Raw genomic sequence first — 21,021 nt, forward strand, 5'->3', positions numbered from 1 at the left:
TGATTACTTCCTTATTTTATCACTCATATCTTGATCTGAAAATTTACTCTTAAGGTAGGATAAATTATTTAAACTCTTAAGAACTAACCATTCATTTTTGTCTGTGGCCATAGGAACATTCTCTCCTTTCTTGTTCAGACCCTCTGCCAACCTCAAGCTGGTCCTTGTTTGTTTTTTAGGACTCATCTTTGAGGTGATACTCATGATAACCCCCATATCAAACACAGTGCCTTAGACATAGTGAGGGGAACATAAAGATGTGTTGAATAAATGAACAAAAACACTTGTGGGTAGATAACTTATCTCTAGATAGTATCTTCAGTTCAACACAAATAAGCTGCTTCATCAGTCTTTCTTAAGTATTGCTTATTAAATAATTTTCCCTTTCTTAAAAAGTCACTAGATTTTGTGTTGTTTTTGTTATTGTTTTTGTTTGATCTAAAGTGAGAAACTCTTTCATCTGCCTTTTAGGCTCTTCATAAAGTGGTCTGCAACCTAACTTCCTGTTGCCCCCCAATAGAAACAATCCTCTCTAATCTACGGATTCCTGAGTACTCCATGCCCATCTGTACATACATCAGTTTGTTTTTCTATTTATGACATCTGTCCTGAAACTTTCTTCCCTTCTGACTTCAATCCTATACATGAGCAGCTCAAGGCTAACTTCTCTCATAAAATCTCGGAACTACTCTTGACTATATTGATGATAATAGCAACATTTTAGTCATTTACCAAATGTATTTTGAGAATCTGTTATTTGACAGGCATTGTTTAGGTACTGGGACACAAAAGTAAGCTGTGAAAAAGCAAGAACAAGCTAAAAACAATTAAACATATGATTACAAAGTGTGATAAATGCTAAAAGCAAGGGGCAAGGTAACACAATATAGTATTATTAACTATATGGTTTCACACATATTAGGCGATCTAAAAAACACAAAAGCTAAAAAACAACAATAAAAAAGAACTTATAGAAACAGAGTATAATGGTGGTTAACAGAGGCTGAAAGTGGAGAAACAAGGGAGTTGCTGGTCAAAGAGTATAAGCCTTCAGTTATAAGATACATAAGTTCTGGAGATATAATATATAGTATGGTGACTATAGGTAATAACACTATATTGTATACTTGAAAATTGTTAAGAGAGTAGATCTTAAGCATTCTTAGCATACAACACACAAAAAAGGTAGCTATATGAAGTGACCAGATATGATAATTAGCCCGACTGTGGTAATCATTTCACAATGTATATTTATTAAATCATAATGTTGTACATGGCAAAAAAGATAAAATGTATCTTGAGTTGGCATGACTTAATCAGTGATCACTTTAAAAGTAGGTCTAGGACTTCTTTGGAGCTAGAGATACTATCCTACTGGCTTTGAAGAAGGAGAAAGCTAGCTATGAACTTCTTATGCAGAGGAGTGGCCTTCAGAAATTGAGGATCTCATCCCATAGCTGTAATAAGTGAACTCTGGCCATAAGCTCAAAAAGCTTAGAAGACCCTGGGATTCAGATGAGAATGCACCCCAGGCAAGAACTTGACTACAGCCTTGTGATACTATAAGGGGATCCAGTTAAGTTGCTCCTAACTTCACACCAGGGAAAGATATCAGAGATAAAGAGGGGGCATAACATAATGGTAAGGGAGTCAATTCTCCAAGAAGATATAACAATCCTTAACATGCTAGTGTAACAACAGAGCATCAAACTATGTGAGGCAAAAGTTGGTAGAACTGCAAGGAAAAACAGATAAATCCACTATTATAGTTGGAGACTTCAACAGCCATATATCAGAAATGAACAGATCCAGGGGCACCTGGGTGGCTCAGTCAGTTAAGCATCTGCTTTCAGGGCAGGTCATGATCCCAGAATCCCAGGATCAAGCCCTGCATCAGACTCCCTGCTCAGAAGTAGAGGTTCTCTCTCTCCTTCTGCCCCTCCTCCCCACTCATGCTTTCTCTCTCTCTCTCTCTTAATAAGTAAAATCAGAAAGAAAGAAAGAAAGAAAGAAAGAAAGAAAGAAAGAAAGAAAGAAAGAATAGAATCCAGCAGAAAAAAAAATCAATGAAGGCATAGTTTTACTCAATAATATGATCAGTCAACTGAACAACAACCAAAATACACATTTTTCTGAAGTGTATATGGGAGACATTTACCAAGATAAACCACATTCTGGGCCATAAAACAGGTATTAAAATTTCTAAAAGAATATTTATCACAGAATGTCTCTTCTTAAATCAGAAATCTATAACAGAAATATGTCTGGAAAATTTCAAAACACTTGGAGATTAAACAACACGCCTTTAAAGAACACATGGGTCAAAGAAGAAATTTCAAGAGAAATAAAAAATATTTTTAACTAAAAGAAAATGAAAAATACAACCTATCAAAATTTATGGTACACTATACTATCAGTGATTAGAGAGAAGAACACTGAACGCATATGTTATCTAAAATCAATCTTCTAAGCTCCTAACTTAGGAGCTTAGAAAAAGAAGAGCACATTAATTCCAGAGTAAGTAGAAGAAAAGAAATTATAAAAATTAGAACAGAAATCAATGAAATATTAAATAGTAAGTCAATAGAGAAAATCAACAAAACTCTATGCCCATAAATTTGATAACTTACATGAAGTGGACCAACTCTTTGAAAGACAGAATCTGCTGAAAATCACACAAAAAGAAATAATCTGAATAGGCCTATATCCATTAAAGAAATTGACTCAATAGTTAATAACCTTCCAAAACAGAAACACCAGGCCCAGAAGGGTTCACTGGTGAATTCTACTAAACACTAAAGGTTATACCAATTCTTCATATTCTCTGAAAGAAGATAGAAGCAGGGGGAATTATCTCTAACTTGGTCTATGAGGTCAACATTACTCTACACCAAAACCAAACAAAGCCAGTACAAGAAAAGAAAATTATAAACCAATATCTTTTATGAACATAGATGCAAAAATCCTCAACAAAGTGTTACCAAATCAAATCCATTAATGTATAAAAATAATTATACACAATGACCAAGTAGGATTTATCCCACATATGCAAGGCTGATTCAACATTCGAAAATCAATCAATATAACCCCTCACATCAATAGGCTAAAAAAGAAAAATCACAAGTGTATCAATAGAGGCAAAACAAAACAAACAAACTTTTGAGAAACACTAACTCCAATTCATGATAAAAACTCAATATAGAAATTGAGAAGAACTTCCTCACCTTGATTAAAAAAATTAGCTACAAAAACTCTTTAGCCAACATTATACTTAATTATATACACTCAAAGCTTTCTTAACTGAGGTCAGGAAAAAGGCAAGGATGTCTCCTCTCACCACTTTTCAACAAGTCCTGGTTAATGCAGTAAGATTAAAAAAAAAAAAAAAGGAAATAAAAGGTATACATTTGTTATGGAGACATAAAACTCTCTGCTTACAGATCACATAATCATCTATGTAGGAAAAAAGTCAACAAAAAAACCTCTTGGAACTAATAAATGATGATAGTAAGATTGTAGGTTATTAAGTTAATACACAAAAAATACAAAAGTCAATCACTCTACTATAACCCAGCAATGAACAAGTGGAATTTTTGAAATAAAAAAGACAATGCCATTACATTAGTAACCAACTCAAATTAAATACTTAGGTAAAAACATAACAAAATATGTGCAAAATCTATATGAAGGAAACTACAAAATTTTGATGAAAGAAATGGAAGCACAAAATACATGGAGTGATAATCCATGTTCATGGATAGAAAGATTCAATATTGTCAAGATGTCAGTTGTTCCCAACTTGAGCTACAGATTCAATGCAATCCCAATCAAAATCCCAGTCAGTTCTTTGTGGATAGCAACAAACTGATTCTAAAGTTTGTATGAGAGGCAGAAGTCTCAAACAGTCATCACAATATTAAAGAGGAAGAACAAAGTTGGGGGACAGTGACATTACTCAACCTCAAGACTAAATATAAAGATATAATAATCAAGACAACAAGGTATTAGTGAAAGAATAGAAATATAAGTCAATGGAACACAATAGAAAACCCAGAAATAGACCCTCATAAAATCAGTCAACTGATCCTCAAGAAAGGAGCAAATACAATAAAACAAAGATAGGTTTTTGCTTTTGTTTTTTTTAACAAATTGTTTCGAATTAACTGGACACCCACAAGCAAAAAAATGAATCTAGACACAGAACTTACACCACCCACAAAAATTAACCTAAAATGAATCACAGACTTAATGCTGAACAAAAAACTATAAAACTCCTGGAAGATAACTTGAGAAACTCTAGGTGGACCTTGGGTATGATGTTGACTCTTTAGATCTAACACTGAAGGCATGATTCATGAAGGAAGGAATTAAAAAGCTGACTTCATTGAAGTTAAGATAATTTGCTCTGTAAACATCAGATACCTATCTGATAAAAGACTATTACCTAAAACATACAAAGAACTCTTAAAACTCAATGATAAGGGAGTAAACAACTCAATTAATAAATATACCAAAGAATATATCAGACACCTCACAAAGAAGATACACAATGGCAAATAAGCATATGAGAAGATGCTCCATATCATATATCACCAAGTAAATGCAAACTAAGACAACTGAGATTCCACCGATCGGACCACACACCTATCAGAAAGGTCAAAATAAGAACAATGACATCACCAACAGCTGATGAGGATGTGGAGCACCAGGAATTCTCATTTATTACTGGTGGCAATACAAAATAGTAGTTACTTCAGAAAGCAGTTTGGATGTTTCTTGGAAAACTAAACATACATACTGTTATCATAAAATCCAGTAATCATGCCCCTCAGTATTTACCTAAAGGAACTGAAAACTCACATCCACATAAAAACCTACCCATGGATATTTAAAGCAGCCTTATTCAAAATTGGCAAGCCTGGAGGCTACCAAGGGATGCCTGGGTGGCTCAGTTCGTTAGATGACTGCCTTTGGGCTCAGGTCATGATCCCAGGGTCTTGGGATCAAGTCCCGCATCAGGCTCCTTGCTCAGTAGGGAGCCTCCTTCTTCCTCTCCCTCTCTGCCTGCCACTCCCTCCTGCTTGTGTGCTCTCTCTCTGTCAAATAAATAAATAAAATCTTTAAAAAAACAATCCAGAGAGGAAACACAGAAGACGGTGAAAATTGGTGCATATACTCTCAAACCTTGAGCTGGATATAGATTTTTCTAACTATAGTATCATGGTTCCAAAAGACTGTCCATGAAACCTTAGATTGGGACAGTGAGGTTTACAGCATAAGTAAGCTATAGGGAATGTGGATGTTTCCCTATTGAATCTCTGTATGACGGGGGCTGCAGGACTGGAGAAAGTACCATACCCATCTACTATTTTTACTGGCTCTAGAGTGATCTCCCAGCTGAGGGCACTGTGGGGGAAAATTTTAGGGAAGCCATGACTATTACATTATAACACAGAATTAGAGGTTTGAATTAAACTTGAGAGCAAATGGAACAGGCTGGGTGAGACAACGTGCTCTACACAAGACCCTGGGACTGCAGACTGCCCCACTACACCAAATCCTGTCATTTCACATTGTTGACCCCCATCAAGAATGGAAAAAAAAAATGAAAAATTGGCTTATGGACTAGAGACATACGTTCGAGGCCAGGGGACAGGCTAATGGTAGTGGAAGATAGGAATAATTATCAGGCAAGGAAAAATTCAGAACAAACAAATGCACAGGAGCCCGTCTAGAATAAATTCCTTGATAATAAAAGATAGCCCAGCACAGAATAAATCAAAGTAACTCAGAAAGGGAAACAGTAATGAAAGGACTGTTTTGAGCACTGATTTCACTTAAATATGAAAATATAAAATTTGACATACTAATAAAAATGTAACAAAAAGCTAAAATGAGGAAAGGGAATTGGAAGGATCCTTCACTTTATTTTTATTTTGTTAACATGCAGCAAAAATTGACTTGTGGGGGGGGGAGGATGTGTTACAAGTGTACAGTGTTCATAAAGAGAATCCTCTTCTATATTTTATTTTACTACTAATGTGTTTTCTCTAGGCAACCGAGAGGTTGCCAGAAAAGCAAAATCCAGTTAATCAGTAATTCCAGCATGCACTGACCGGGAGACTTCTCAGGTAATAATTTGGTATTTATTTATTTCTGATAACTATGATTTTGAGTATACTTTAGTTCACTTCTGGGGAAAGGTCTCACAGTTCTCTTTTGCTATTTCTTTTATGAGTGCAATGTTTTGAATATAGGGACAAATAGAACAACGACATTATTTTCCACTGTTTGTTTTTCTGAGACTTTAGGTAAAATGACCTATTAAGTACTATGAATGAAAAATAGTTACATAGTTGGTTTAGAGTTCTGCATTCTGTGTGCAGGGAATTCAAATATACTTCTAACACCTAGAATTATTCCCCGAGGCACAATCTTTTACATGGATTTATTACCAAAAGGTTCTATTTGTGCAAAGTCTTATTATCATATGTGTATATTCAATAAACTTGGAGTACAAATAGCTTCCAGCTAATAATTACCTACACAAATTGTTCGTATAGCTATTCTCTTTTAATGCCAAATTCTATATAGAAGTCGCTTTCTCTATTACTGTAAATTCTAACAACTTTTAACTTATGCTATTCATGGTCTTGGAACTTTTTTAAAAATATGAAATAAAAATATATTAGCAATTTAATAAGATCACAAAATTTAGTTCCACCCATTCTCTCAAGTCTTAAACTTTTCAGTGGTGTGGCTACCCATGGTCTTAAGACTAATACAAATGTAAGTTATATAAGTCACTTGGAGAGGGAGACAGAGGAACAATCATACAAAAGCTTTTATTTCCTTTATTTTAAGATAATTAAGACTTTTAAAGAACCAACTCCCTCCCCATAATAATTTATTTTTTTCCTTATTAAAAGAATGCCAAATTCAAGCAGATTATCAATATTTGCCTAAATATGAGCTGAAGATGAATTATTACTTTTTCTGAGGAGTTCCTATTATTGTGACATTTAGCCTCCTGACAATATTTACTAGCAGTATCAAGAGACCAGTTCTTTCAGATTTTTCAGAAACTCTAATCTTTTCCTCTTATAATTTATAATGACTCATAAACTATCTTATGAAATATAAGAGGAAAAAACTCTTAATATTTGTATCTTTGGTTTATTGCATTTTTAAAAAGATTTTATTTATTTATTCATGATAGAAAGAGAGATGCAGAGGGAGAAGCAGTCTTCCTACTGAGCAAGGAGCCCAGTGTGGGACCCGATCCCAGGATCCTGGAATCATGACCTGAGCCAAAGGCAGATGCTTAACCATCTGAGCCACCGAGGCACCCCTGGTTTATTGTATCTTAAGACACAAGAAGGTTGGGGCACCTGGGTGGCTCAGTGGGTTAAAGCCTCTGCCTTCAGCTCAGGTCATGATCCCAGGGTCCTGGGATCGAGCCCCACATCGGGCTCTCTGCTCAGCGGGGAGCCTGCTTCCTCCTCTCTCTCTCTGCCTGCCTCTCTGCCTACTTATGATCTCTGTCTGTCAAATAAATAAATAAAATCTTTAAAAAAAAAAAAAGACACAAGAAGGTCTAGAAGGTTTTTTTTTTTTTTTTTAATTATTATTACATTTCAAGAAGTACCAGCTGGTTATGTGAAAGGTACGTCTCCTATACAACCCTAAATGTTATCTTAGGACTGTGCAGAGTATCTTTACAGGGACCCGAGTACAAATATTATATCACATAATTTAATGGTGGGAGAAATATTTTAAATGGTTATTTCGAAACCCTTTTTTTTTGTTCTGAAGAGTAACTCATTACAGATTTCATAAGTATTTTTAATTGAACCTCTTTTACTTTGTGCTTCATATAGAATCAACCCTCACTTTACCAATTAAACAGAAAGCTTTATTTTTTTGATAGTTGTAGATGTAAGGTACTGCGTGTTAGGGACCTACTTCTAATACCTAAGCACCAACGGTGCTTGCCCACCTTCCAGGCAATGCACAGCTGAGGATCACACTGGATCCCAAATTGTGCTGGGATCCATTCCACACAGCACGCTGCGGTGTCTGTTACGTGGTTGGTTTTACAGGCAAACACCATAGGGTACCTTGTCTCCTACACTGCCTACAAATATCTTTTAAGGATTTCTCTCCTTAGATGTTTAAATATAACTTACAGAGTATTGTGGAATGCTGAAAGATGTTTAGATATGTTGGAGAGGACACATTCTTAATGGCCTGAACAACTTTCAAACATGCTAGCTCAGTTCCATACAATAATGATGATGATCTCATTGGCTGCATGGTTGGCTTAAAAATCACAACATATTTTTACCCAATTTTTATTTTGAGAAAGATCTAACCTGCAGACAAGGAGCAGTCCTATCATGTCTGCTCTCCACTCTTTACCCAAATTAAACAATTGTTAACATTGGCCACATTTGGTCCTCTCCCTTTCCAGCACTTTTAAAACAGTAACTTTGCTCAAGCACTTCAAAGGAAGCTGCAGGGATCATGAGATTTCACCTGTAGATAATTTCAAGTATATCCTTCCCCCCTAAAAGACATTCTCCTACACAGCTCCAATATGATTATCACACCTAGGAAATGTATCGTGGATACATAGCTTCCCGCCATTCACAGTCTAATCAAGAAGGATGTCTTGCAGTTACTTGTCATCTCTCCCAGTCTCCTTTGATCCTGAACAATCTTCTAGCTTGTGTGTGTGTGTGCGTGCGTGTGTGGGTGTGAGACCCTGACATTTTTGAAGTGTCCAGGTTGGTTATATTAAAGAATGTCCACCAATTTGGAGTTGTCAGATTGGTGCCTTTTAATTAGATGTAGGTGAAACATTTTTGGCATTATAACCTTCAAAGGGGATTACGTATCCTATTTCATGTGTGTATCATGTCAAGAGGTACATGACGTCAATTTGTCACTCCCGTGGTGATGTCAAGTGTGATTACTTGGTTAAGCTGGTGTCTGCCAGATTTCTTCCTGGAAATGTATCTTCCCCACTTCGTAGTTAATAAGCAATCTGTGAAATGCCATTTAGAGATAGCATGGATATCGTGTCCCCAAAAACCATTCACCCAGGGCTGGATTATTCTTTGATTACTCTTGTAACAGTGTTGCAAAAAGGTGACTTTATAATTCCATCATTTTTTAAATGTATTTTCCAGCAAAACAGAGCTTTTCCTTCTACCCACCACCATCTGTACACTACACACACACTATACATTCATGATTCTTTTCATATTCAGTGTGCTCTAATCCATTACATACATTATTACTTTTTATGTTCAAATGGTCCCAAATTGGGCCTTGAAGCATGAGTCCTTTAAAACTGGCTCTTAACGTCCTTCCAATGTGTCTCCATCAATTTGGAGCAATTCCTTATTTTCTGGCACAAAGGGCTCGAGGCTTAACAGATTCTCCCCTTAACAAGTCAAAGCAAGAAGGCTTTAAATAAAAAGGAGACTTACTCAACTCAATTTTAATACAGCAACTGGAACTTAGGCACAAATATTAAAACAGCATCTAAATGCAGTAAGCGCCAAGTAAGTATGGAAGTTCTCTTCCTTAACTATTTTAGCCATAGTTTGAAGCCTCTGTGCAATGCTTAAAAATATGAACTTTTAGCTTACAACCTCAGCTTTTATCTTGCTCTCTCATTTTCATATATTTATTCTTATTTTAATTTTTGTTCTCCTTCATCTCATGGATGTACACACAGGACCATATGGTCAGGTAACCTCAAAAAGATTTTTTCTTTCTTCCAACACGATACAATCTTAGATCACTGTCTAATGTGAAAATATGCACAAATGGCACACCATAAAACTCTCATAAAGTGAAGCCTTTTAAAATTCCTGTAATTATCCAGAGATTTCATATGTCAGAGAATATAATATAAAGGAACACTTGAGCTTTTTGGTGGGGGGAGGGTAAGAAATTCAATAGACCAGCTGTACTTTCTAAGCAGATGTATCACTGAGCATGTCACCTCTGAATGAATCACTGATAGGGACAGAAACTGAAGAAAGAGGAGTGTGATATTTGGGGAGATGACAAAGAAAGAAAAGTGGGGTTTCAAAGCTTGCAAGGTTTTATTTATGTGTTTTCACTGGAATATGAGAGTGGGTGTGATGGATGTTTGTGTGTACACATGCGGGGTTAAAGAGAGTGATGATGAGTCAACATTTATTTAGTAAATACTTATTACACTCCCACTATGAGCAGGCACTGCAATATTTTCTAGAAAAATAAAGGCCATCAAAACTAAAGAGATCTCTACCTTAGCGGTTGATTAAATAATTACCCAAATAAATGTGAATGTGCAACTATCTGGGATGAGGGATACGGATGCATAAATATGGATACATTTATACATACAAATACACGTCTGTATATATTACAAGGATATCTGGCTCAGTCTACGGGGAAGAAATGGCTCGTTTGAGGAAATGGGATTTGGGTTAGTATTGGAGGAGCTAACTAGGAAGTAATTAGGCAATGTTTGGGTATGTGTATTCATGCATGTGGGGATGGCAAGAGCATGGTGAGTCAGAGCTACTAAAAGAAAGTCAGCCAGCTGAAGCAGGAGGGTAAGAGTGGGAATATCCAAGAGATGAGACAGGAGGAGACTAACATTGCTGAGTTGCAGAAAATCAGATGTACAGCTTTGGGCTCTACCAAGCAATGGTAACCCATGGAAGTGGTGTGTGTGGTTAAAGCAATGATAATATTTGCTAGCAGTATCAAGAGACCAGTTCTTTCAGATTTGATGATAATAATTACATTTGCCCTGGTGCATGGAATAGAAGGAAAACTATATCTGACGCCAGGAGACCAGTGATGGAGCCCCTGAGGTTTTCTACACAGCAGCATGTCAAAGCTTAGACTTGAGTGATGGCCGAAGATAGATTTGTAATACACTTAAAAAAAATGTATTATTGAAGTGTAATTGACATACAGCATTACATTAGTTTCAGGTGTCTGATTTATAACACACTTGACCCAATCAACGACTCGATGAAGGTTCTGTTATGGAGTGGAGGAGATGAAATGTCAAGGAAAAAATCCAGATGCAGAGCTGGGGAGTACTGGAGGTTGGGATGAGATGGGCAGGGATTGCAAGTTTGAACCTGTTTCATTTGATATTTAAGAAGAGAAGAATAAATGCCCAACACTTAGCTAGTTCTATAAGTGGGGAACTTAGAGGGACTTCTTGAGCTGTAAATATGTTTTATATATGTGCTCTGCATAAAATACATGCTAATAATTTCAAAGAATTCTAGTTGGATAGTATTCAGTGTAGGTATGTTGGGAAAATTCAAGGTGAACCAAGTTCCAAGGTACTAGATAAACAATCTCTCCTACTTGGAAGCTCAGGAATTTGCAAATCCATTTCCATCCAAAGCGCTGTTATAATTCCCTGAACTGCAAAATCTGAAAATCTGACTTTGCTAGATTTTTTTTTTTTAGCAAGTCACAAAAGTGATAATGTAAATACAGGATTAATACCCGAAATACTTAACTATCAGTACAACTTGGGTTCTGGCCACAAATAACCAGTAGGACCATCCCAGTGTATCCAGCTGATTGCCAACCCTGTCACAGTAATGGAGTCTCATTCTCTAATGGTAAAAGTTCCTAATTGAAAATTAGAGTGCAAATATTAGAAAGTTAAATAATGTTAATGGTCACTGCTTTTAGTCCAATAATGTCCCTCATACATAAGCATTTTTTAAGATATTGGGAAAACTGATTTTGGTGGGGGGAATAAATTACTCTCACTCTAATCTGTTCAAAGAAGGCTGTGGAAAAATCAAATTTATTTAGAGATATGTTTCTAAAAAAATCATGCCTGCCTTTCAATTTGGGCACTTCTTTTTTTAAAGTAATCAATGCCATCATTTTTGCAAATCTTCACAGACTGTATTTGCTTCAAGTAAGCTGTAACAATAAGTCACAGCTCTAACTGTGATAAAAAAGAAAACAGTAAAAATGACTACAAAACTAAGTGAGCCTTGAGCTTCTTGCTTCTGAAACTAATGGAAAAGCAAATATTGCATTTTTTATTTGAATTGAAGAAATTGTTTTCTTTGGTTTTCCCATTTTCACCTATTTCTAGAGCCTTCTGAAATTTCTTTCACTACACGGAGAGGGTATATTTTTCCTTTTCTTAACTACATTCTTTAGCATGTTAGATTTCAGTTAAGGTTAGCATTGAAGCAAAAAGGGGCACAATGAGGCTAGTAAATGGAAGAAGTAATATCTGTTTATTTGGCAAAAAGAAGAGGGGGTTTTCTGTTGTATGGTGGAGTTAACAGCACAGAGAGGGAGCAGGGCTTTGCTTTCACAATCTTTGCCTTTTTCCATACAAGAGGAAAAAGCCAAACAAGAAAAGGCATATTTCCAATAAAATTTCACTGCCTGCACAGATCTTTGTGCTCTCAAATGAAAGAAACTCCTTATTTTCCTTATCACCTCCACAATCACCACCCTCAATTTCATCTTCTCTCAATTCCCACTGCACCACTACACTCTTATTAGAAATTGTAACAAAAGAAGACCAAATAAAGTTAGAGGTCAATCTGAGGTTGAGCATCAGGTCATTCAATTGCCCAGGAAGCTTCCAGTAAGAATGAACAATATATACCAAAACAATCATAAATCAAATTGTGCTCTGTACAACGGCTGCATCCCCTTTGTAGGAAAAGCTATCTCTCATGATTGGGTAAACCATGCCCTCCTACATATAGAACCTTGTGGTTATGTCAAAATAACTGGTTATTCTCACTGTGTCATACACAGTCACTCACACACACACACACACACACACACACACACACCCCGTGACTCTTATCGTAACTGTTAAGAATTTACATGAAAAAGTCTCCTTCTTTAAAAAGACTAAGATATACAATGTTACAAAAGACATCTAAAATGGACCTGGAGTGGAAAATAATCTAAGAAAAAAAAAAACAAATTTTACTTACAATTTAATAAGTTTAAGATACTTGCCGTCGCTAATACTGAAATGATATCTCACATAACTCTTAATTTTCAAGAGCCAGTCTTACATGATGGTCTGCCAGTCCAAATGTAAGAAGTGAAAATCTTTGAGTTTCCCTCTCAATCCCCTCCTTGTTGCTAGGGTCCCACGTTCTCCTTTATGTTGCACGTACAGGTGGTCTTCAAACCCTCTAATCTCTCTGCAAATACTCCGTATTTTGCAAAGAGAAGAGATGTTGGAGAGCTTCTAGGGTGTCAACAGTACCCAGACCACTAAGAAAGACACCACAGTTGTCTATACCTTCCCTCCCAGCCCAACTCCTATATGTTAGCACAGGATGCATTTATTTTAAGCAATAAAAAAAAAAAAAAAAAAAAATCGGGACGCCTGGGTGGCTCAGTTGGTTAAGCAGCTGCCTTCGGCTCAGGTCATGATCCCAGCGTCCTGGGATCGAGTCCCACATCGGGCTCCTTGCTCCACGGGGAGCCTGCTTCTCCCTCTGACTCTGCCTTCCACTCTGTCTGCCTGTGCTCGCTTTCACTCGTGCTCTATCTCTGACAAATAAATAAATAAAATCTTTAAAAAAAAAAATCTAATACAACAGTTTATTGGATGGGTAACACCTCTTGGCCTCTTCTGTGAGCATACTTCACAGCACTATTTTATGGTACAACAGCGAATATTGAACCAGTGCAGTTCTTTGTTTGCATAAACATGTCTCAAGGGCACTCAAAATACCATCTCAAACAATACCTTCTTTCCCACTTTTTCACTGCCTGAAACCACGTGTGTACATGTAACACACGCATACACACACATACATGCATATACACACATACATATGTGTGAGTGTGTGTATTGTCTCTGTCTCTATGAAAGGCTTTAGTGCCTTTTGGAGACATGCATCTAAACAAGGTTAAGGCCTGGGAGAACTAAGATACTAGCCAGCTTGCATATTAGTTTGTAGACACTCACAGTCACCCAGTAAAGAGGGATTTCTAGGAGAAATGAGGACCAGAAGAAGGAAACTTTTTTAAAGGGTCTTGTGACAGAAAAAGACCAGAACATGAGGTTGAGTTTGACGGTCAGAGAGTCTGTAATCCTAGTCCGCTGAAGGCAGGAGACTGGTGGACAAGCAGGACAGTCCTACTTTAAAAAAATAACAATCTTATTTATCTAGTCCTAGGGCTCCCCTCAAGGTCACACCGCCCTTGGAGAATATTTTGAGAGGGCTTGGCTACACTCTGTTCCCCAAATACCCCCCACAACATGCAGTGTCTTGATGAACTAAACTTACAGTAGATATCAAACTATGGAATCTCGTAGATAATTGCAATTAAGCATTTTATAAGAATTTCCACCAAAAGCCCCGAGACTGACAATTAAGGTTGTCGAGGTGAATAATTTAGTCATTCCATGCAGTCTATCTCCTAACTGTAGAATTGATAGATTATAATAGTAGAGGCAATATCAGCACCAAATCAATAATTTTCATTTTAGAAGTATTTTATCTGCTATTATTGACGATATGGTGGGTAACCTCCAGAATCCCTTGAAATAGAGTTCACACTAGTAACAGAATGAAAATGTTCCATAAAATAGGTTTGGAATTTTGGTGGAAGTATATTAATAGTATTTACTCCCTCATTTGCAAAATATCACACTTCCACGTTTTCTCCACTCTGACAATCTATAATTTGACTTGGCATATTTTCCCTGGAACGATTCCCATTATATTCTTCTTTATCACATACAAATAAATCTGGCTTGTAATTATCCTAACGTACTTTTAGTCTATCCTGTTCTTTCATTTTCCTGTACTTCTTGTATAGAATGTCTTCTGATCTTTTTGTCTTAACTCCACCTTTATTCATTATCTATTCATGCAAGCTTCTGTTTTTTTAGTATGTGCTCCCGTGACATCATCCCCAGACATTAGTACAGTTGTGAACTACAAATTAACTTTTATTTTACTGCTCCTTTTCATTACAGATATAATCGGTAACTAGATTATTGATGAATTGCATTTTAGGATATGAAGGGGTAAACACAAAATATTTGCTGTTAAAAAAAAAAAAAAGAGACTAAAAGGGTTGAGAATCACTGTTTGGTCCATGGGGACCACTCAGTGGATGACAGAAGACAGAAAAATCACGAGCATTCTGCATCTACCTCTGTACCATTCCGTTTGGTGGCTAGCATGTGGAGCTGAGGCCTTGATGGCCAGAAAGAGTTAACTCCCTTGCCTAAGCACCCAACTTAGCACACCGGGAGCTGAATGAGTCAGGAGATCAGGTTTCTGCTCTGCCACTAACTACCAGTGTGACCTTTAGCTGTTCACAGGGATCACTGTGGGTCCCCATTTCCTTAACGGTAAAATGAGGGCATTGGAATAAATTACTTTAAAGGTCCTTTCCATCTCTATAACAAGATGCATAATTTTGATTCTAAGACTTAGGCACTGATCAGAAGAAACTGATTTCTTTAACAAATGTGTATAAAATATATCCTGTAGGTCTCAAGCATACTTCCAACCACAATATTTCTTTTAAAATAGTCTAAAGCCCAAATCTTTAAAAAAAAAAAAAATGCCATGCCCTATAAAAAAATTTTTTTAAAGAAGTTTCTTCAAGAAAGAAGTACCCCTCCACTTGCAGTACGGGGCACATTTATGATGAGGACATAGTGACCGCTCTGAAGGGAACGTCTACTTATCACAGTTCTGCTCACTGCTGAAAAAGTTGTAGTTTTACTTTTTGCTTTGAGTTCTTTTTAAAAAAGGTTTTATTTATTTGAGAGCGAGAGAGCATGGGAGGAGAGAGGTCAGGAGGAGAAGCAGACTCCCTGCCGAGCAGGGAGCCTGATGTGGGACTCAATCCTGGGAGTCCAGGATCGTGATCTGAATTGAAGGCAGTTGCTTAACCAACTGAGCCACCCAGGCACCTCTTTGCTTTGAATTCTTGAAATATGAGTGATCTTATCTGCTTTCCCAATCATATATTTTTATAAGCTCTAACCTTCCTACAGGTTTCCCAGGAGTCCACAGAACTAACAAACAATTCAACAAGATCTATAGACAACTGAACGGTGACTAGAAACGAGGTGTTGAACGACCAGCGCTACGGTGCGAATCAACTTCTTGTTCAAATAACTATTTCACCCACAACCAATTTTGCCCTAGAGCTTTTGAAAAACACAACAGAAATCTGTTAAACTGCCAGTCTTGTTGAATTTCAACTATTTTCTCTAACCAGGTCCACGGTAACAATACACACTTGACAGCTTCTCTTCAGTGAAATGTACTTCGATTTGGAGCTTAGGGACAGAGATCAAATGGACCAAACCCCTTATTTGGTGGCGTCTTGCTGTCTCTTCTTTAGAAAGTACCTGGGGAAGGCTGAGGATTATCACCTTAACACACACACATATGTATGCTTTAGAAAAATCTCATGCTTACAGATTCTTAGTATAAGATTTATCAATCAGAATATTCCTGTTCGGTGTTCAGGAGTAGTCCACTATCATTTAAAAAAAATATATTCATCACCTCTCTTACATGTGAAGTGGGATTGAATTTCTCAGATTTTGCTTGTAGGACTTTTATTTTTTCCAGGAACATGTCTAGTTCTTTTTTTTTTTTTTTTTTTTTAAAGATTTTATTTATTTATTTGACAGACAGATCACAAGTAGGCAGAGAGGCAGGCAGAGAGAGAGGAGGAAGCAGGCTCCCCACTAAGCAGAGAGCCTGATGCGGGGCTCGATCCCAGGACCCTGGGATCATGACCTGAGCTGAAGGCAGAGGCTTTAACCCACTGAGCCACCCAGGCGCCCCACATGTCTAGTTCTTAAAACGAATTCATTGAGTAGGTATACAGTCGAGTCTTGATTATGTTTCTGTGAATGATATATATTCCACTGCAAAGTTCCCATACCAGCTTTGCTAATTTCTATCACCCAGCTCCTTTCTGGGCAGGCTGCCCATCTGTATCACCTTCCTATAAATTGGTTTTGGTGTCTGAGGTCTATAAGCTCATTTAAAAATTAACCTAAACAAAACAAAATAATTAGAAAGGCAACTTGCCCACAATAACAATGAAAATCTTTTTTAAACCAAACATGTAATACATTCCAGGGACAAAAACAAATGACTTTTTAAATAACCATGATTTTGGATTATCTTTGCCTCTATTCTTCTCATTAACATGAATAATTCAGAGTGCTTACTATACATAGTGAAACTGTTTCCCCTCAATAATTCATTTTTAGTATACAGAAAAATAAGATCTAACACATCCTTATGTATTTCCAAAGGTTTAAATTAGGCCTTTTTTTTCAAGGCAACCTAACTTTCAAAATTGTGTATAGTTTGGGCTCATTCCCTCCAGCCCTATCCTGGTAGTTAGTAGGGAGGATCTTAGGCTTTCAAAGCAAAAGCAGTACAGAACAGTGTACCAGGTCAGAAGGCAGAAACCTCACCTTTCTTTGGTTCTTGATATTCTGCCAGTACATACATATTATTTGCAAAGTGTGGGCAAGATTGCCAATATCGTTTTCCTTAAAAACATGGAAGTGTTTTGGAACATTATACCTAGACTGGGGTACAAAGGATTTCCCAGTGTTCTGGTTGCACTGAAGGAACAATATATTATTATGCAACTTAATTTTGAGTGAGAAAAATGTCCTAACATTCCAGTTGTAGCTACAGCAAATATCCCTAAATGTGAATGTTTTCTGGGATTGGGGAAGGGGAGGGGACCTCAAAACCCCAAATACTGCTCTAATGGTGACATAAACAAAATGAAGGGTGTGAATCTATCCACTGATTACATACAAACTCCTCCAAGTTCCCAAACACAAATATAAAGAATACTAGCTAGACATGTTACTCATATCCTTTGCAACATCAACAGCCAACATCTGTGGGAAACAAGCGGTATGTCTTCAATCTACTTCATCTGGGGTTTGGAATATTAAGTTAGCTTCCCATTTTGTAAATTCTTCCTGGGAGGAGGCCATATCCTTCTGGAACCACGCTAATTTTCTGGAGTCACGAGGCTGTTTAATGCACTGCTTCAGAGCACCAAATGCTACCCTTGTGGCCAAGAAGAAAGAGAAAGAATGTCATCAGGAGGAGCCTGAAGCTGTACAAATTCTCAGCTTCTGTTTGGTAACAAAAAGGTGAAGGGAAAAAAAAAAAAAAGAGCAATTAGATTTCACTGGAGTATATACACCAGCCTTGGCCAAAGGCTTTCAAACTTTCTTGATTTCTTCTTTCACTGAAAATAAAAGGAGAGGAGCTTAACACAACAGTTGCCAAACTCAGGTCAACATCAGATATCACTGCAGTTTGGGGATAAAATTCATGGAAATGTAGGAAATGAGGATGTATGTTTTGATACCTGTGAAAATAAAAGATTGCGCTTTTAAGTGAGAGGGAGAGAACAGATGGTTGGTAATGATTTAAAACATTTATGGTTTTGGACTGTCACCAAGCCTCTGTATTAAAAAATATGGTATTTAGTCAGTACGTACCAACATCTATCTGCAAGGTGCTCATTTTCTAGAGGATGCTACTGTAATAAAGGAGATAAAACTCAAATGAGGCACAAGGAAAATTCTTCTTGCTTTCTCAGAATATTCAGTGTGTGCTATTTCTTACTGACCATATTCAATCAAAATGTTTTCTGTGTGATGAAAGGATTTTAATTTTTCCTTGATAACTAGTCAACTATGAGTGTCCAGGAATTGTATTCCTTTTGAATGCACGGGGTAGAACTGTAATTTTGTTCTGTATATTTCATTCACTTTGACTGAAGCTGTTAAAAATCCCTTAAGCAATAATAAAATCTGGTAGTCCAGGGTAGTCCTGCACATGAAAAACAATAACATTCTCCTTATCCTCAATTTGGTAGACAGGCATATGGTGTTATAATTGTGTACTGGAATCGGCAGGTGCCAGACCACTGAATCAAGAAGACAGATAAATATTGAATATTGTCACCCTCTATTTTGGTGTGTATACGTGAGTGCAAAAGAGGCCAGTGTCCTTTAAACCCAGTGACACAGTGACAGTCCAGACAGAGCTGTATATAGAGAGACTGATGCAGTGTTTGGAGTTAAAGCGCTGAAAAATAAACACTGTAAATAATATTCTTAATTACTATAAAAACTGCTGCAGGGGAGTCTTATTAAACATCCCCAGTGTTTTGATTTGGTTCTGATAACACAATGGGGGGAAAGTCACGCAAACACGAACTCTATTATTTACTTGCCATCCCTTTCAAAACCCTGGGAACGATTCAGGAACAGTTTGCCTGTGGGAGGGAAGTTGGGGGTGGACCGCGGGGAGCAGCGGCTGAGGCTTCGCACCTGTGAACTTAGTTGGAAATAACTCCTGACAGGCATCAAAGAGAACACCTTGGAGCCCTCTAACAGAAATACGCTGACAGGCTGTTCAAGCGGGGCAGAAGGGGGAGCGGGGAACCGTGCGAAAGTAACCGCAGCAGCGACCAAACAATCACGCCGTCCCTACTCTCCCCAACCCACTCCAGTCTTCCCCCCCCCGCATCACGCCTCCCAACCCCTCTGCTGGGGCCTGGTCCGTCCCGGCTCCGAGGCCCCTAACTTCCCTCCCACCTTGTCCTCAGCCCTCGCCGAAGCTTCCGCAAGGTCCCGATGCGCACCGCTGCAGAGATGCTCCTCTTTCTGCCAAACAGGCCGGAGGACCGGATCAACCGGCATCGGAAACTCAATACTGTGCCCTGGGGTGCCCTCCTTCCAAGCCCCGCTTGCGCCAAGTGCGGACTCGCACCGGAATCCCGGGACTCCCGGGCGCCCCGCCGGGCCCGGGAACCCAGCGCAGGTAGCGAAGTTCCGCCGCGCGTCCTCCTCCCGCGCGCCCCTCCCGCGGCCCGTCCCCTCCACCTCCCCGACACGCCGCCCCTCCGAGCCGGTCCAAGAAAGTGAACGGAAGTGGGTTCAAATATGGGGCGGGGGGAGAACGGAGGGAAAGACGGGGTCAAAAGGAAAAGAAAGATGCCTCCCCCATTCGACAGAGGCGAAGTACCTGAAAAGGTGAGGACGCACTCCCCCGCCCCTGCAGACCCCTCGACCGCGGCTGCTCCGCGCTCCCCGCACCCCTGGCCCCACGCCGGTGCGCTCACCTCGCGAGCGGCCGCCGGCTGGTCCCCCTTTTCCGGGAGCGGAGCTTCGCGGGAAACTTCCCCGCGCTCCGGGGCAAACTCGGTGGACTCCTCCCCGCCGCGGGCCGTCGGGGGCGCAAGGGCGGGCGCGGCGCGCCGGGAGCAGGGGCAGCGCGGAGCCCGGCGCTCGCCCTCGCCCGTCCGCCCGGCTGGCTGCGGCGCCGCCTCGGCTCGAGCCCGCTCCCGCTCGCGCTCGGTTCCCGCCGCGGCCGCCGCGCCCCCGCCCGCCCCGGCGGCTCCGCCTCCCGCTTTTATCTCCCCGGCCGCGCGCCGCCCGCCCCGCCGCCCGCTGCTCGCCCCGCCGCCCGCTGCTCCGCCGCCGCCGTCCTCCCGTCCCCCGACTTTCTGGCTTGTCCCCCGCCGGCCCCTCTGCCCTGTCTCCCGGCCCCGGCGCTGCGGAGGCTCGAGTGCCACCCAGTCCGGATTTAGGAAGTAATTATCCTCGCCCTTTCCGGATTCCCTTTCCCCTCCTCACCTCCGCCCCGTCCCAGATTCCTTTCCCAGGTGTTGTTCTAGAAACACCCGAAGCACACATCAATAGGTTAGTAGGTTATGGCAAACACGGACTCCAAAGCCTTAGAATTTTTTTTGCTTCACAGATACCACACACACACACACACACACACACACACACTCAGATGATGGTGGGTTAGTAGGTACAGTACAGGAGTGTGTATCCAGGGTGGGTTCCTTAGAAGGTCTGTGTAAGGCAGGGCGTCCTTAAAAAAAGATCAGAGTGACCATTCCCAATATTCCAGTCCTCTGAGATCTCTCAGGCCACGCATT

At 39.3% G+C, this 21,021-nt stretch overlaps 1 protein-coding gene across 1 annotated transcript in view; it reads right to left on the reverse strand.

The window, feature by feature from the left end:
* The window catches only part of CHST9 (carbohydrate sulfotransferase 9), a 226,528-nt gene extending 206,104 nt beyond the window's left edge, over nt 1-20,424 (reverse strand). The window contains exon 1 of the mRNA XM_045065478.1: nt 20,197-20,424. The gene's annotated coding sequence lies outside the window, so the exon portion shown is untranslated. The remainder of the gene's footprint in view (nt 1-20,196) is intronic.
* Between the last annotated feature and the right edge of the window lie 597 nt (nt 20,425-21,021).

Source organism: Mustela putorius, unplaced genomic scaffold, assembly GCF_011764305.1.
Source record: "Mustela putorius furo isolate JIRA1106 unplaced genomic scaffold, ASM1176430v1.1 tig00003858_pilon_pilon_pilon, whole genome shotgun sequence".
Taxonomy (NCBI): domain Eukaryota; kingdom Metazoa; phylum Chordata; class Mammalia; order Carnivora; family Mustelidae; genus Mustela; species Mustela putorius.